General features: G+C 36.2%; 1 protein-coding gene across 5 annotated transcripts in view; it reads right to left on the reverse strand.

Annotated features, from left to right (window-relative positions):
• NAV3 (neuron navigator 3) overlaps positions 1–18330 on the reverse strand; it is a 599001-nt gene that overhangs the window by 434069 nt on the left and 146602 nt on the right. The window lies entirely within an intron of this gene.

Here is an 18330-nt window from a genome sequence, read left to right on the forward strand (position 1 = left end):
CTCCCTAACACCATACACAAAAATAAGCTCAAAATGGATTAAAGACCTAAATGTAAGGCCAGACACTATCAAACTCTTAGAGGAAAACATAGGCAGAACACTCTATGACATAAATCACAGCAAGATCCTTTTTGACCCACCTCCTGGAGAAATGGAAATAAAGACAAAAATAAACACATGGGACCTAATGAAACTTCAAAGCTTTTGCACAGCAAAGGAAACCATAAACAAGACCAAAAGACAACCCTCAGAATGGGAGAAAATATTTGTAAAGGAAGCAACTGACAAAGGATTAATCTCCAAAATTTATAAGCAGCTCATGCAGCTCAATAACAAAAAAACAAACAACCCAATCCAAAAATGGGCAGAAGACCTAAATAGACATTTCTCCACAGAAGATCTACAGACTGCCAACAAACACATGAAAGGATGCTCAACATCTTTGCTCATTAGAGAAATGCAAATCAAAACTACAATGAGATATCATCTCACACCAGTCAGAATGGCCGTCATCAAAAAATCTAGAAACAATAAATGCTGGAGAGGGTGTGGGAAAAAAGGAACACTTTTGCACTGCTGGTGGGAATGTGAATTGGTACAGCCACTATGGAGAACGGTATGGAGGTTCCTTAAAAAACTACAAATAGAGCTACCATATGACCCAGCAATCCCACTACTGGGCATATACCCTGAGAAAACCATAATTCAAAAAGAGACATGTACCAAAATGTTCATAGCAGCCCTATTTACAATAGCCCGGAGATGGAAACAACCTAAGTGTCCATCATCAGATGAATGGGTAAAGAAGATGTGGCACATATATACAATGGAATATTACTCAGCCATAAAAAGAAATGAAATTGAGCTATTTGTAATGAGGTGGATGGACCTAGAGTCTGTCATACAGAGTGAAGTAAGTCAGAAAGAGAAAGACAAATACTGTATGCTGACACATATATATGGAATTTAAGAAAAAAAATGTCATGAAGAACATAGGGGTAAGACAGGAATAAAGACACAGACCTACTAGAGAATGGACTTGAGGATATGGGGAGGGGGAAGGGTAAGCTGTGACAAAGTGAAAGAGCGGCATGGACATATATACACTACCAAACGTAAGGTAGATAGCTAGTGGGAAGCAGCCGCATAGCACAGGGAGATCAGCTTGGTGCTTTGTGACCGCCTGGAGGGGTGGGATAGGGAGGGTGGGAGGGAGACGCAAAAGGGAGGGGATATGGGAACATATGTATATGTATAACTGATTAAATTTGTTATAAAGCAAAAAAAAAAAAAAAAGTCCAAGTCACCTTTTGGCATCACAAAAGGTGAGTGAAAAGAGTATCATGGAAAACATTATGAAAATGATTGAATATGTATAGACATATCAGGAGGACAAGAGCTAAGCACATCAGTAGATTCTTCTTTCAGTTTATGGTCCTTAAGATTAAAGTCTGTACAATCACTGACTATGGGGAATATATAATAGTTAATGCTCAATATATGTTTAAAAAGTGAATACGTGGTATTTTCCAATTGTAGCGAGGAAGGCACATTTCCACATGTCAAGAGGGCAACACTGAGGTAGTGTGGTGGACTAGGATTTTGTCTAAACATGTTTGCTGCTCCCCTCCCCTACAAACCAGGCCCACTGCTGCAGGAAGCAGTATTTTCCATCACATTATCATCAGGCTTGGCCATGTGACTGACTTTGGCTCATGCACTATGAGTGGAAAAGATATGAGACACAGGCCTTGTGCGAGAAGAAGCTGTACTAGCCAGCATGTGGTCTCACAATCTCTTTTTCCAATCTGTCACCATCTTGGCATGGCCCAGGAAAGGGTGGCCCCTCCGCTGGTGTCCCACCATGAAGGTACATGAAGAGGAGCCTCACACAATACTGAAGATGAGCAGGAAATAAAGCTCTGTGTTACTGCAGTATAAACTAGGAAAGGCCACCTCATAGACGTCAACGGTGTGTCGAATACATTGCAAACTGGGAGGTTTTAGTCTTAAGGAAGTAGTAACAGAAATCTTCAGCTAAGAGTGAAGTTAGGAGTTTCTAGCAAGTTAAATAACAAAGAAGAATCTTTTCAGGAATGAGATAAATCTACTAAATGTCATTTTTTCTTAAATGTCAGGGAACAGTTAAATAAATAGTGTAGCTGTATATATGTGCCACATCTTCTTTATCCATTCATCTGTTGATGGACACTTAGGTTGCTTCCATGTCCTGACTATTGAAAACAGAGCTGCAATGAACATTGTGGTACATGACTCTTTTTGAATTATGGTTTTTTCAGGGTATATGCCCAGTAGTGGGATTGCTGGGTCGTATGGTATTTCTGTTTTTAGTTTTTAAAGGAAACTCCATACTGTTCTCCATAGTGGCTGTATCAACTTATATTGCCACCAACAGTGCAAGGGGGTTCCCTTTTCTCCACACCCTCTCCAGCATTTATCGTTTGTAGATTTTTTGATGATGGCCATTCTGACCGGTATGAGGTAATACCTCATGGTAGTTTTGATTTGCATTTCTCTAATGATTAGTGATGTTGAGCACCCTTTCATGTGTTTGTTGGCAATTTGTGTATCTCCTTTGGAGAAATGTCTATTCAGGTCTTCTGCCCATTTCTGGTTTGGGTTGTTTGTTTTTTTGATATTGAGCTGCATGAGTTGCTTGTATGTTTTGGAGATTAATCCTTTGCCAGTTGCTTCATTTGCAAGTATTTTCTCCCATTCTGAGGGTTGTCTTTTCATCTTGTTTATGGTTTCCTTTGCTGTGCAAAAGCTTTGAAGTTTCATTAGGTCCCATTTGTTTGTTTTTGTTTTTATTTCCATTTCTCTAGGAGGTGGGTCAGAAAGGATCTTGCTGTGATTTATGTCATAGAGTGTTCTGCCTATGTTTTCCTCTAAGAGTTTGATAGTGTCTAGCCTTACATTTAGGTCTTTAATCCATTTTGAGTTTATTTTTGTGTATGGTGTTATGGAGTGTTCTAATTTCATTCTTTTACATGGAGCTGTCCAGTTTTCTCAGCACCACTTATTGAAGAGGCTGTCTTTTCTCCATTGTATATTCTTGCCTTATTACTCAGCCATAAAGAGAAACGAAATTGAGTTATTTGTAGTGAGGTGGATGGACTTAAGAGTGTCATAAAGAGTGAAGTAAGTCAGAAAGAGAAAAACAAATACCATGTGCTAAGACGTACATATGGAATCTAAAAAAAAAAAAAAAGGTTCTGAAAAACCTAGGGGCAGGACAGGAATAAAGATGCAGACGTAGAGAATGGACTTGAGGACACGGGGAGGGGGAAGGGTAAGCTGGGACGAAGTGAGAGAGTGGCATGGACATATATACACTAGCAAATGTAAAATAGATAGCTAGTGGAAAGCAGCCGCATACAACAGGGAGATCAGCTCGGTGCTTTGTGACCACCTAGAGGGGTGTGATAGGGAGGGTGGGAGGGAGACGCAAGAGGGAGGAGATATGGGGATATATGTATATGTATAGCTGATTCACTTTGTTACTAAGCAGAAACTAACACACCATTGTAAAGCAATTATACTCCAATAAAGATGATAAAAAAATAAAGTAAAAAAGAATTAGACTAAAAAAAAATAGTGTAGCTGAAATGTACCTATTAACGACAGGTGGAAAGACTTGGTGGACACTGTATATGCCAAAGACGTCCAAAGTACATCTGTATTTTGGTTATTAGGAGCTCCTTACTTTCAAATAAGAAAATAAGAATAATGCAAAATAATTACATAATAATTCAGAATGTCAATTTTAAACCATTACTGAAATACTCAATCTCAAAAGAAAGTCGACCAAGAATCTTTATATAACCTCCAGCCATAAAATATAGTTATGGATATTTCTTTTTTATATGACACTCCAGACTCATAAACTACACAGCTTCTGAAGGAGCCTGTCTTACTGACATCACTGAATGTAACAAGAGAATGGCCAAGACAATCTAGACATTTTCAAGCACTCCTTTATTTCCATGTCCAGAATAATAAGGAGGACAACATACTGCGTGGAAAAATAAAAATACATGCTTCCTGGAGATAAGAGGGAATTGAAATTTTAAAAATAAATTTGACAGTCAAATAAGTATGACATACATAAACTTAAAAAGCCATATAAGCCAACATTCTGAAAGATTATTCTATCCTATAATGTTCTAGTTTTTATAAGTCTACCTAATTTCCATAAGCTCTTGTTTTTAATAACATTGGCAATAAAAATAAAGGCAAAATGCATTAAGAACCTACTGGGTGGTAGTAGTTATGCATATTATATCACATAGTTCTCACACACCTCTATAAAGGTGATACTGTTATTACCTCTATGTTTTAGAGAAAACAAAATGAGAATGCAAAAAGGCAAGTGTAATTTGTGCCTGTTAAGTAACAGTGCTAGGATTCCAAAGGTGATATTTCTATTCCCAAGCCCATTCTAAGTTAGTATTTTAGGCTTTTTCCTGTGCTTTCCTATAGTGTATTAAGATCTTTAAAGTAATTTTTATCCTTAAATAGGTCTTAAAAGGATTTCTAATTTGACATTATTTTAACCCATTAACGTTACTCTCCAATAGTTTCTCAAAAAGGAAACTGTAACTCCCACCAAATAAAGGCAGAGGGCTTTGTACCCTTCACATGCCCAGCACATAGTTGGTAGATGGTAGATATAGATGAGCAAACAGGTCAAAATATATGTAGCCTATATTAAATTAAAGTCATGTATTTCCTATTTGCAAGGCAGGAATAGAGATGCAGACAGAGAATGGACGTGTGGACACAGAGGGGAGGGGGGGTGGGGTGAATTGGGAGATTAGGATTGACATGTATACACTACCATGTGTAAAACAGATAGCTAGTGGGAACCCGCTGTATAGCACAGGGAGCTCAGCTTGGTGCTCTGTGGTGACCTAGAGGGGTGGGATGGAGGTCCAAGAGGGAGGGGATGTATGTAACATATAGCTGATTCACTTTGTTGTACAACAGAAACTAACACAGCATTGTAAAGCAACTATACTCCAATAAAAGAAAATAATAATAATAAAAGAAGAGCCTTATTAGAAAAAAATAAACTGGAAATTATTAATTGTGATATAAGAGATCTGCATCAATTTCAGAAATAGTCTATTAGGAAAAAAAAAAAAAGTCTGAGTAAAACAGATTTCAGGAAAAAGAGGCTTAGAAATACCAAGATGGTGAGGTACACATCTGTATGAAAAGGTTTACCTGTAGGCTTACCTTCATAGCTAACTGAGAAATAAGGGAAAATTAAGTTATTGGGTTTTTGTTTTTTAATTCAGGAAAGAAACTTATCGTTTAGGATATCATATTTAAATCTTTTGATAAAAGATTCTCTATTCATGCCAACAATTTTCACCCAACACTACCTGATTACGTCTTTGAGTTTAGTGCAAAATCAGGAGCAAAGTAACAATATCATAAGGAACACAACTCTGGCAACACTTTTTTCCAAGGCAGAGGGAAAAAACCTCATAGCATCATTGGTCTCATGAGCAATACAGGCAAAGTTTCACATAAACAGCTAATTCATTGGGAGCACAGCCAAAAGGAACATTAACGTTTTCCTGGGATTTTCATAAAGTCTCACTAATACTGGTTAACAGGCCTGCCTTCCTGCCTATTTTAGTAGCAGCAAGAAACACGAAATTTTGATTAAGAAGCTTGCTTTCTGCAGCTACCCAATTTTAGTAGGTAAGAATTAGATATTCAATTAACCTCAAAGTCTGGGCTGTACAGAAACAGAGAACTACATTTGTATGCTATGGATTGAGACCATGGAAGAGAAAGACTAGGTAAAGGAGTTCTTTAGGAGCAGTGAAGGTCACCATAATGATCCAATATAGGGAAATGGTAATAGCCATTGCTTGTATTGGAGTATAGCTGTAAAAAAAACTCTCACATATATTGTTATTCCCTTCCCATGTGAGCATGAATGGGGAATTAAGCCAACAGATAATTCAGTTAATCTCTTTGACACTGGTTCCTTGTGACTGGAAGCTTTGGTATTCCTAATCCTATGTCAAGATCAGCTTGAGGAGAGTGAAAGACCTGAGAGTTAATGGCCAAAATAGGGGCTCTAAATGGCTAAAACTGACAGAAAGGCAGGGTGATACTGAATGATGAGATGCCTGTGACATGCCTCTGGAGAAGCTCATTCAGAAACATGTATCATTTCAGTGATAAACTAAAAATTATGAACTGCTTCTGAAACAAACAAGTGTACTAGCCTAATTTTTTTCCATATGTGAAGACTCAAAATCACAGTTAATTATGTGGTGCTAAAAGTGGCACAAAATTTAGGGGCACTAAACGTGGCTGTCTTACGATGTGAAAAATCTTGAATTTCTGTTAGTGAACCATGTGTAGAATGACAGAACATCTTTTAGTTAATTCTTCTTTGAATATAATTCGATGCATTATTACCTCAATAAGCACTCATTATCTTCATCTGTAAAATAATTTCACTTTAGACAAGAATTTTTTATATAATGTGTACAACTTTCATGCTATTTCTTAAGAAGCAATTAGTTCAGTGTTGTAGAACAATAGTAATGGACCTCCCCCCTTCTCTCTCCCTTTTCAACTAATCTGGGGCAAAGGATTGAAAAAGAATACAACATTTCATTTTTAATGCTATCATCATTCTCAATATGACCTAACCAATAAAAACTGCAAAATCAGCAGTAGATCCAGACCTAGGGATTGTCTTTAAAAAGAGAGAGAAGAGAAACACACATGAGCTGCATCCAAGAAGCTGTCATTAGACTTAGGGATGAAGTTCGCTTTTGGCTACTGCTAAGCTCAGCAATTGCTACTTCTCCACTTCTGACTGGGTATCTACTTTTAAAAGAAGAAATTTAGAGAATCTTTGAAAAGGAATCTTCACTGTGAAAAGCTTGGTCATAAACTTCAATTGAAAAAACCATTTTATTAGGTGTCTACAATGTGCAAGGCAGGGAGCTCATGAGAATGATTAAGTAGTTTTCTCCACTGTGAAGGTCCTAGACACTCAATAAATATGAATAAATGGCTTTATTTGACAGGTAAAAGTTGGTCGGAATTCTTTTTTTACTGTTTTATGTGGTTTCAATTTCTAGCCCCACGTAGCTCTTACAGAAGATTGAAAAATTTCCAAAGTACGGATGAACTGAGCTTACTAGACCTAAATTATTCATAAAATATGACTGAATGGTTCACATATTAGAGATGTATTAGCACCTTCAGGTCACAGGGTTACCATTCAGTTTGCTAGATAATAAGTAAAGACTATGTCATTGACGAGGTAAGTTAGAGCAGGGTGACAAAGAGGCCAGAATGTCAAAAACTAACCCTCCGAAGACCCTAAATCCCATACTCTTGCCAAAAAGGAATTTAACTTGCATATTCAATTCTGAGAGATGAGGAGAAGAAGGAAGAGGCTACTCTGTGTCAATCCCTGTTCTAAGCCACTTACCTTAATCCTTCCAAGAGCTCCGTGAGGTTGAAACTTCTGATATCTCATTTTACAGTTGAGACAACAGACTCAGGTTAAATAACTTGCCTGGGCATATATGTGGTAGAGTCAGAACTCAGACTCAGGCAGTCTGGATCTAAAACCTGTTCCGGCCTTTTAAAATGGATTGCTTTGCATTCCATTAAACACAGACATTTTGATGTGTCTTTACCTGCTTTTACCTATAAACTGAGAAAAACGGACTTGGCTACATTTTTTTTTTTTTAATAGCAGTGCCAACCCTGAACTTGTGGGTACTGGTACATTCAGGTAGCAGTTCTATCCCTATAAGAGCAACACAAACATCCTGTCTATATGTCTCTTTAGAGAATGTCAAGCAAATAGTTTCCTCCCCAGATTCCAGGTCAAAATGGAGTTTGCTTCATGTTTTACACCAAAGACAGGACCTGTGCCAAGTTTAAATTAAGAACAAAAGTCAAAGTAATGGTGCATCAGTTGTGGGTTTGGCAATAGCAAGAAAGATAGCCTCAAAGAAAACTCATACCTTTTATGGAAACCAAATATTGACCACAATTGGCACATAGAAAACTGCACAGACAAACAAAACTGCTGGATAAACAAATCAAAATTACATAGGAAGCTGACACCCATTCTTTACAGTGGAAAACCAAAGATAAAAATGAGTCACAAATTTTATATTCTTGGAAAGGATAAATGTTCACCCATCTAGTAATGTTTTTAAAAATTTCCCTGAAGATGTCTAATATTCCCAATATTTTCTTTAATAACAAACTAAGAATACCTACAATGTGTTAATGTCACAGGACAACTGACTATAAACTCGGTTGTGAAAGAAAAAAAACACAAAACCTTGACTTGAACAATGTGTCATTTAATAACACAAACTGTATTATCAGATTCCTATAACATTTCTAGATTATAAAAAGAGTATGTGTATACTTGTGTGTGTCTGGAAATTGGACTTGAGGGAGAAAAAAGCGTTCTTTCAACAATAGCTTTATCCAAGACTGGCATTTTTGAAGTAGAGAGGCTTATAAGGGTGTTAACACATCAGTCATCCTTTTTTGTCTCTTTTGTTATCCAGTGTCCTTATATTTCCTTTGCCCTGACCCACACTGAATTAAACTTTCATACACATAACAGATTCTAAAGAAATAAGAGGATCAATTTGTTCAAACTAAGATCTACTACATCTTTGTGAAACTCTAAAGAACAGAACCCATCTCCCTGAATATAAACAAGAAGGAGAAAAAGAAAATTCTTACAATTTGCCATGAGACTGTAGGAATCACTAAGAGAATTATAAAGGCAGTCAGGTGGCCGAAGGCACCTTCATGTTCAATTCTAAGTGAACTACAGTGTAAAAAACTATAATCCTGTTATATATAGTTCATGAAAACCTTCAAAGGGGATAGACCATTATTTCTTGTGAGTTCTGTGTTCTGCCTTTTTTATTGTACTTCGTTGCGTTGCTTGATTTGGGAAAAAAATCCACGTGAAGCTATTTCTGACTTTCCCTTTTTAATGCTAACAGTATACCCCTTGCGATATGCTCCTGTACCACTTGACACTGTATCACAATTAAGTCCAATTCAGGCTTTAAATGGAGAGCTGAGGTCCATACAATGTGCTTTAATAGGTCCAGAAGCTAATCAAGAGTGAGACCCTCCAGTCACAGCCTATCTCAGTTCTTACCCAGGATTGTCTTTCTTTTTGCTTTCTCAAATCTTAGATTTATATTGAATAATCATGGCATCTTTGACTTTTAAAAGGAAAATAGAAGTTATTCCTCTTAGTCTCTACCAACCAAAGATTTCTCTTTATTGTATCTCTCTGGCAGTGGCTGCCCATGCCTTCCCAGGAGAATCAAGTCTGCTTCTTGAAGCTTTTACTTGAAAGAAAATAATTCCAGCATCTGTTCCATCGGCAATTTGAGTATCTGAAGAAAACTGGTCAGCCTCCAGCCTCGTTTGGACCCACTCTGACATATTAAGCACTCTTCTTAAATCAGGGCTCATAGAAAGCAGCCCAACCCTCTGGATGCGGCCTGCACATCACAGTGTGCAAAGTGTCTAGGAATTCTTTTTTTTTTAATCTGTTTATTTTTTTGAAGTATAATTCATTTACAACGTTGTGTTAGTTTTCGGTGTAGAGCAAAGTGATTCAGTTATACTATAGGTAGGTAGATAGATAAATAGGTAGATAGATATAGATATATATTCTTTTTCATATTCTCTTCCATTATGGTTTATTATAGGACATTGAATATAGTTTCCTGTGCTATACAGTAGGTCCTCATTGTTTATCTACTTTATATATAGTAGTGATATCTGCTAATCACAAACTCCTAATTTATCCCTCCCTCACCCCCTTTGCTTTTTGGTAACCATAAGTCTGTCTTCTATGTCTGTGAGTCTGTTTGTTTCGTAAACAAGTTCATTTGTGTCGTATTTTAGATTCCACATATTAGTGATATCATACAATATTTGTCTCTTTCTGACTTATTTCACTTAGTGTGATAATCTCTAGGTCCATCTATGTTGCTGCAGATGGGTAGTTCATTCTTTTTAATGGAAATAGTTCATTCTTTTAGTAGTATCCCATTGTACATGTACACCACACCTTCTTTATCCATTCATCTGTCAATGGATACTTAGGTTGCTTCCATGTCTTGGCTACTGTAAGTAGCGCTGCTATGAACATTGGGGTGCATGTGTCTTTTTGAATTAGAGTTTTCTGCAGATATATGTCCAGGAGTGGGATTGCTAGATCATATGGCAACTCTATTTTTAGTTTTTTGAGGAACCTCCATACTGTTTCTCATAGTGGCTGCACCAAAATATATCCCCCCCAACAGTGTAGGAGGGTTCCCTTTTCTCCACACCCTCTCCAGAATTTATTATTTGTAGACATTTTAATGATAGCCATTCTGACTGGTGCGAGGTAAAAATATGGAACACTACACAAATGTGCATGTCATCCTTGCTCAGGGGCCGTGCCAATCTTCTCTGTATCATTCCAATTTTTAGTATATGTGCTGACGAAGCGAGCACTGTCTAGGACTTCTCTTGATCTTTACTATGTTTCTATCGTGCTCAAGGTTTTTATTTTTTAGCAGCTGCTTCACACTACTGGCTCATATTAATCTTATAGTCATAAAAAAATACCCAGATTCACCTTTTTAAAAAGCGTCATTTGCTATCAAGCTGTGTTTCCACTACCTTAAAGTTGTCCAAACTGGTTTTTACAATAAATATTTACCTTCAAATTTAATCCCATAATGTGATGCAATCCATCAGTTGAAGCTATTAACCTTGTACACTGATGTTCTCATCCATATTAATGCTCCCTCCCATATTTCTATCATCTGCAAAAGTTAATTACCTATCTTTCATGACTTCATCTAAGTTTTAATATTTAAAAATGTTTTTAAATGTTAAACCGAGTCTCAGGGCTGAATCCTTCATGGTCAGATCCTCAAATATCCCTCAACGTAACAGAATCGTTAGAAACAAAAAGTGCCGCCTTTGCCGTTTACAATTATATTTCCTCCTCTGTTCATCTGATGCCCATCAGTACAGTCTGGTTAGAATCACTCTTTTTAGAACTGCAGTTCATACCAAGTTCTCCTTCTTGTGCCTGTCATCATTAAAGAAGAACATCTCTTTTCAATAGCCCTGGGTAAGATTGGGGGGGAGAAAATTTCCCACTTCACTTTATGTCATTGAAAGTTTATTGTCAACACTGTGGGATGGCTTAACATCACATGTGTCTTAACTCAGAAGGCCAACTTGAATCTTACCCACCGTCTTGAAAGTGTGATATACACAAATTTTTGCTCAACTAGAACCACAGAAATCTTGAATTTGATATTGAGCAAAGTAAAACACAAATTGACTACAGTAACCAAATTGCTCAGGCAGATTTACAAAGACACCACCATGCCACTGAACAACGGATGATGTAATTTTCCATCTAGAATCCCAGATTGTATTTTACTGTCAAATTACTGGTAGGACGTGATAGAACTAGGCCCTTCCAACATACTTTCTATGACAGCAAAGTGGAACCAATTTATAATCCTGGTTTGTTTTACATGTTGCTTTCTGATTACGTTCCAAATATGGTTTAACAATTTTAAATGACCACTTGAATGTGTCAAACACTAAGTAGGATTTATCCACTGGTCTTTATTTTTCTTAGGTAGAACTGCCCAAAATAGAATTAACAGACTTAATCTACTGCCACATAAATTTATTTTATAATTCAAGAAAATATTTAAGAAGAAGAAAAAGGGGTCTGTATCAAATACAGCAGGACACTACTTTCAAGGCATCAAATATTTTGGGAGACCATTATCATACCAGTCAAAATGTGACTGAGTCTGAAAAGTGTCCATTTAATTATTTTTCCGACTTTTATTAACTATTCAGACTATGACATTTAGCAGAACTAAGCAGTAGAAATAATCATCCTGGAAAAATGAGTCATTATTTCATCTTTCCAAAGCACGAGAGTAGCTGAAATGCTACACGTGAGACAAGAGTTCCCAGTTGGTTACTGTCTCAAACCTCAAGTCCAAAGGCAGAGAAATCTTCCTGCTTGGTATACAGGCAATTCTGTACTCAAAGTCATTCAGTCACCTTTGTAGCAGTAACTCACTGTCCAACTACATGATATTTTATAAGTAACCTTGGTAGCAGTAACTCACTGTCCAACTATATGATATTTTATAAGTATTTTCATTCCTCCAGTCTTCCTTTTCCCATTTCCTTCTCCAAATAGATTGGCAGTTCTTGGAAGACAAATTATTTCTGTAATTTCTATATGTTTCTCATAGGGACTAAAGCAGTATTAGGTATATAGTATCATATACCTACACACACACACATACATATATACAGACATAGATACCTGTAGGTAGATTGAAAAATCTCTTCAACATCCAGGAGGCTAGGAAGTTCATTTTTACAAGGATTGCAACACTGTTTATACTGATACATTTTTAACCTTGACTTCTAATGGGGATTTCACACAAGTGTTCCTGGGCAACCACCTATGGTTTTCAGGTCAATGCATTTTCAGATTGTCTAAGGCATATATACTATCTAGCCCTGTAAGAAAATGTTTGCCAACCTGGATTTAAGCAAAACACACAACACAGAGTAGCCCTCAACTAACAGGAGTAATGGGATAGACTAGCCTGATAGATGTTCTCGTGACTGCTCTTTCACTGCTGTCATTATCAGCTTGCCAACTGGGCAACAGGTTACCACTCTTTACTAATGCCTCCTAGATTATGTTCTTATATTTTGACCTTAAGTATTTAGCTAATCTTGTGGAGCTACATGGATTTCTAGTCTGTTTTCAGTATCAGGCGTTCCTGACCCCTGTTCCATTTTCCCATATAATTCCTTGGTCTCCTATCCACTTGAGAGCTCACTGTTGTCCCAGTTATTTTATTTTCCTTTTTCCCCCTCTGTCAAGGACTACCAGAAAGGTTGCAAAGCCATTGTAATTGACTCAGAATACACATGTAACCACACCAAGACCTCTCTATTGCTTAGCAAGCCTTTAATTCTCTCCCGAATGACTCCTTGTTGCATTCTCCTCCACAGTTGACCCCAAACTTTACCATCAAAACTTCTCAGTCTTTCTTCCTCCTCTCAGTACCCTCAAGTCATTCCAGGAGTATTTACTGAGAAGATAGCCTTGCTTCTAAATTTACAGGGAAGACGATAGCCCCTAGAAATAACACCTTGCAGTCTCCTTCCTCTCCACCTGAAGATGTGGCTGGCTTCTTCTGCATGTATCCTTTCACTGAGCTCTACCTTCCAAGGCTCCTGAGCTTATCCCCAATCTTCTCATAGGCAATTTGTTCCATCAAAGGCTTTTTGCTCCTTTATCACTGTTTTTGTTTCCCTCACTCACCTAACTGACTCAAACATTCCCAGCTTTCACAAGAGCCAATGATTAATACCTGGTTAAGTGGTGTAAATTCTTACTGGGATAATAAGAGGACAAGAGACAGCCTCAGTTTCATGCAGAATGAATGATGTTATACCACGAACAATGTGTTGGTTTTAGGTACTAACTCATTTGACAAAGTCTAATGATTAATATTAAAATCAGCAAAAATTACTGTAACACTAGCTTTTAACCAAAAGCAACAGCTTAGTCCCAGATTATAAATTTTTTAAAATAAAATAGGGAGTTCCTCATCCCACTTACTTGACACCTCACTGTACAAAATAAGACGCAGAAATACAGTTATTGTTCACCCCTTGAAATGCAAATCTTACACAGAAAGATGGAGCTACTTAGTAACCAAGGATATTCTCATGACCTGTCTTAGAACCACTACATTCTTAAGTTCATATCTTCCAAAAAAGCCCATTATGATTTTTTAAGTTTACATAAAGTAAATATTATTATATTAGTTTCCTGACACACCTTCCCCTGACTTTTTTTAAAATTAATATACTATGAAAAACACTGAAAAACAAACCCCACCACAATCAAAAACTAAGTATGGCAAAGAGCCTATAAAAATTTTAAGAAGTGCTATATTCTACAAGCTCCCTGAAATTAGGCTGAGGAAAAATAACGTGTCTTATATATGCTTCCACTTGTTAAACAGAGAAGTCCCTTCACAATACACGAGGCTTCTCACTTACTCCTATAGCTTTCTGTCTCAACTCAAAACTCAAAGTCTTTTGTTTCTGATGCCTAGGATAAATACCTAGGAGTGAAGTGCTGTGTCATTTGAGAGGTATATGTTTAATTTTATAATGATGGTGTATCATTTACACTGCCACCAGCAAAATCAATATGCTGTGACAAATTAGTTCAATCAGGACAGGCTACATATATATTAACATTGTACCAGCTGAATTAAGGACACAACTGATATGATGGTTAAAACTGTAACACAGAGGTCAAACTTGAAAAACTCACAAGCAGAGTGAAAAAGAGCAAAGAGCTAAAATTACGTCAGAAGAAAGTTTTTATAGAGGTAACAGAACAGATCATTAATAAAAGATTTTAGGTATACTGAATGTGGAAACCAGAAAAATAAGCAATAGAGTCTCAATACTTACTGAAGAATGAGTGGTACTTATGAAAGAAAACTTGGTGAAACTATATGAAGATCAAAAGAAGTCCACTGTGTTCTTAACAAATTCAAATTAACTAAATAAGAGGCTTTTTAACCCTTCTGCCTAAGAAGAGCCATACACTTCTTAAGTTTATTTTTTTTGGTACAATGATAAACTAATGTCAAAAATCATGAAGTCGGGAAAATAATGTTATTAATGAAAAAAGAAAGACATTAATCTGTTATCATACCCATCTGCAAAACTGAATTCCTAAAACAATACTGAGCACTGCTCAGTTTTAATGACCAACCAATAATTTTATAGTTAGCCACATTTTTAGCCATATATAAAGGCAAGAGAAAGACTTCTTCAGTAATTCAAACTTCCTATTTATTACACAAGCTATTTGAATACATACTCTAGGTGACTGAGTAGTAAGTCAAATTGAAGAGATCTTAAATAAGGAAGTGATGACATATAATACTGGCAGGGAGAATAAAAGCCAGTTAAATAAAAGTTGTTTAATTGTAGTAAATATAGTAAAAAAAAACTGACAATACAAAAATTAAAAATTGGTATTTATAGAATACAAATATATAATGTAAAAATTAATAGCTTGTAACAACAACATAATTCCTAAACCTCAGATTATTGTATGCATATGTAAAACAATGGAAAATAATGACTAAATTGATGGGGGCAGGTAAAGAAAAAGTGCTAAATGTATCACACTTTATAAGGATTTTGTTTTTCTCTGTCTCTCCTTTTTATTCTCATTTTTTTCTTTCTCTTACTATCTTTGCCAATTAAATTTTGTTGTTGGTATTTCTAAAATCAAGAAATGTTAGTTCCAATTCTTTATACCCAGGAAAAAATAACATTTCAAAAAATACTTTCCCCATAAATGATTTTTTTTTTTTTTTTTTAAATATTGGACTCTCCTCAACTGATAACATACAATCTACCTGGCAAACTTCTGGGCACTTCTGTTGGTCTGAAAGGCTAAGGGTCAGAAAGTTGCTTAGGAATCCTCCACTCCCTCTCTCCCAAGGAGGAATCCTCGGTCATCACATTCCCTGACACGGGGTCACCGGGCTTCTGCTGAAGTAGTCACAGTATTTGCAAGTTAACTTCCTTGCAAACCACCTTACACCATGGTTGCATAGCACTAACAGAAAATGATGCTTCTCTTCCACCTCCCAGTGTTATTCACCCATTTGCTCCTCTTCTGCCATCATGTAGTCTACTGGCAAGCCTTCTCCTTTCCAGGGTAATCAGAGCAGCTTATCCTCACTGGAAACCATGAAAAACCTCTTACCCGTCCAGTTATCCTCTTAGAAAATGACCCCAAGAAATGGAGTCGGTACTTCAGATGTGGTCTTGACCACAGAATGGGATTCATCAGTACAGTACCATGGGTAAAACACTCCCTTTAACTGGAAATATACCTTTATCAATGTATGATGAGTCCTAATTTCATTGTTATTTTTTCATTCAAACTGAACTATTTAACATATTATTTCAAAATTAATTTGTAAAAGAATAATTATCCCCTCCCCCCATACATGTCATAAACGTCCCCCCCCTTTTTTATTTTTGCAAAATCAGATTTCGTCCAACCAATAATATATGTTTTTGACTTCTGTAATGGCCCATTTTTTGGTTACATATCACCTTATCACTTTCTAGATGGTTATTTTCACAATTTTTAAAGCATTCTGGTTCTACGTACCAGTTTTCCACATATTAGAAACTTCAAATTAAAGAGGAAAATATCCACACATTCAGTGAAGCATGTTTAAGCTTGAAATTGAGTGCTATATTGTTAGTTTTCTCATGTCTACAGGGGGATAATAATTACATTGCAATAGTTTTAATAAAACCTGTAAAATCCACCAAGTATAGGAATTGAAAAGTAATTGGTATGTAATAAATAGTAATTATCAGTTCTAATCCAAGAACTGGGAATCAAGTGGGATCTTTTTTTCTCTTTACTGTATAACTGAATAGAAAATGTTGCTAATTAATAATACGGTTACCGTCAATTTAATTTAAAAAATAAACTTTGTAATTTTCTTTTAAGGCATTGATGACATTCTTTTAATTAATACAAATGACTGTTAAATCAAACAGATTTTGTACTTCATATTAAAATTTGATTTAAACAATTCAAATGCATAATGAAAAAGGTCACTGTGTGAATCATTTTAAAACACTAGGACATTTGTCTTTTAGATTTAAATGTTTAAAGCTCCAGAACCATAGCCACTCTCTACTTAGAAGAGACAATTATCCATGTGGATTTGAAATTTCCATCATCTGACATTATTCCAATTTATTATTACTGTACTTTTCTGGGATCTGAAAGGTTGAGTAGAATAGTTGAGGTTAAAAGAAAATCCATTTACTTCTCACAAACTTATTTTCATACCATTTTAAAATTTGCTGCTAAAGGAATAATTATTCTTTGGGTAGATTTGATTTAAATCAGTCAGATACAATTTTCACTACTAGTTAGGAATACCCAATTTAATCAGTTTTTACAATAAAAACTGTCTTTTGATCTGGTATGACCTTCTTGGTGAATGTTCAATGAATGTTGATTTTGCTCCTATTAAATGTAGCATCAGGCTAAATGCTGGACATACACAGAGGTAACAAAAAAGTATAAAATCTTTTTCTCTGCATGAAAAAAGACATTACCTAAGTAAAGATACGGGATATACAAAGAAGACACATACCCTAGAAATATGTAACGCCATTCTTTTAAGAAAACATATTAGAAAACAGTAGCTAACATTTATATGCTATTTAAGATGTGCCAAGTACTATTTTAGATTACTTCCTTTAGTCCTCATAACAACTCTATGAGATAGGTCCTTTTATCCAGATCTAACTACTGAGGAAACTGAAATAGAGGCCAATCTCTTGCCTCAAATCACACCAACAGTTAGTTCTGGAGCCCGGGTTTGAACCAAAGTCCAGTTCCAGAACCCACAATCTTAACTGCTCTACTGCCCTGCTTCTCATGACACCTTTTCCGCCCAGTAATTTACTGAGGTATGATTTACATCTAGAAAATGTATACATCTTAAGTATACAGCTTGAAAAACGTTGGCAAATGTATATGCCTGTGTAACCACCATCCAAAGCAAGATATACCTATGTGTGCCTGTGTGCTTCTGTGGATGTGTGTGCACTTGTGCACTTTTGGGTCTGGCTTCCATTAATTATATCTTGGTGAACTTATTTATAAACTTTGGGGGAAAAGGAGGTGTCATTAGGAAGTAATGATAACAGCTAAAGCCTTCTATACGCCTCGTAATTGCCCCATGAGGAAGCTATTGCAATTGTCTCCATTTTACAGAATAGGAACTGAAGTGCAGAAACATTAAGGAGGAAGCAGTAAGACTTGGCATTCTCACTCTACCAATGATCAATCAGAAAGAGAAAGAGGTAAAAAGAGATGACAAGACGGACATTAGGAGAGATGTGTAAATACCAAGAAAAAATTCCATAATTCACATTTATATTTGATTTGCCATCAGAATCCAACTGGATATGGACTAGACTGTATATCTTGAGAGATTCACTATGGAACAAACAGAAAGAAGCTAAAGTTAAACATCCAGGAACCCAATGAGGAAGAATAAGTTGGAGACAGGACGTATATTCTTAAAGGATGCCAAAATTAAGATGGATGGGGTGGGACAT

Source organism: Mesoplodon bidens, assembly GCF_964165515.1.
Source record: "Mesoplodon bidens genome assembly, chromosome: 11".
Taxonomy (NCBI): Eukaryota; Metazoa; Chordata; class Mammalia; order Artiodactyla; family Ziphiidae; genus Mesoplodon; species Mesoplodon bidens.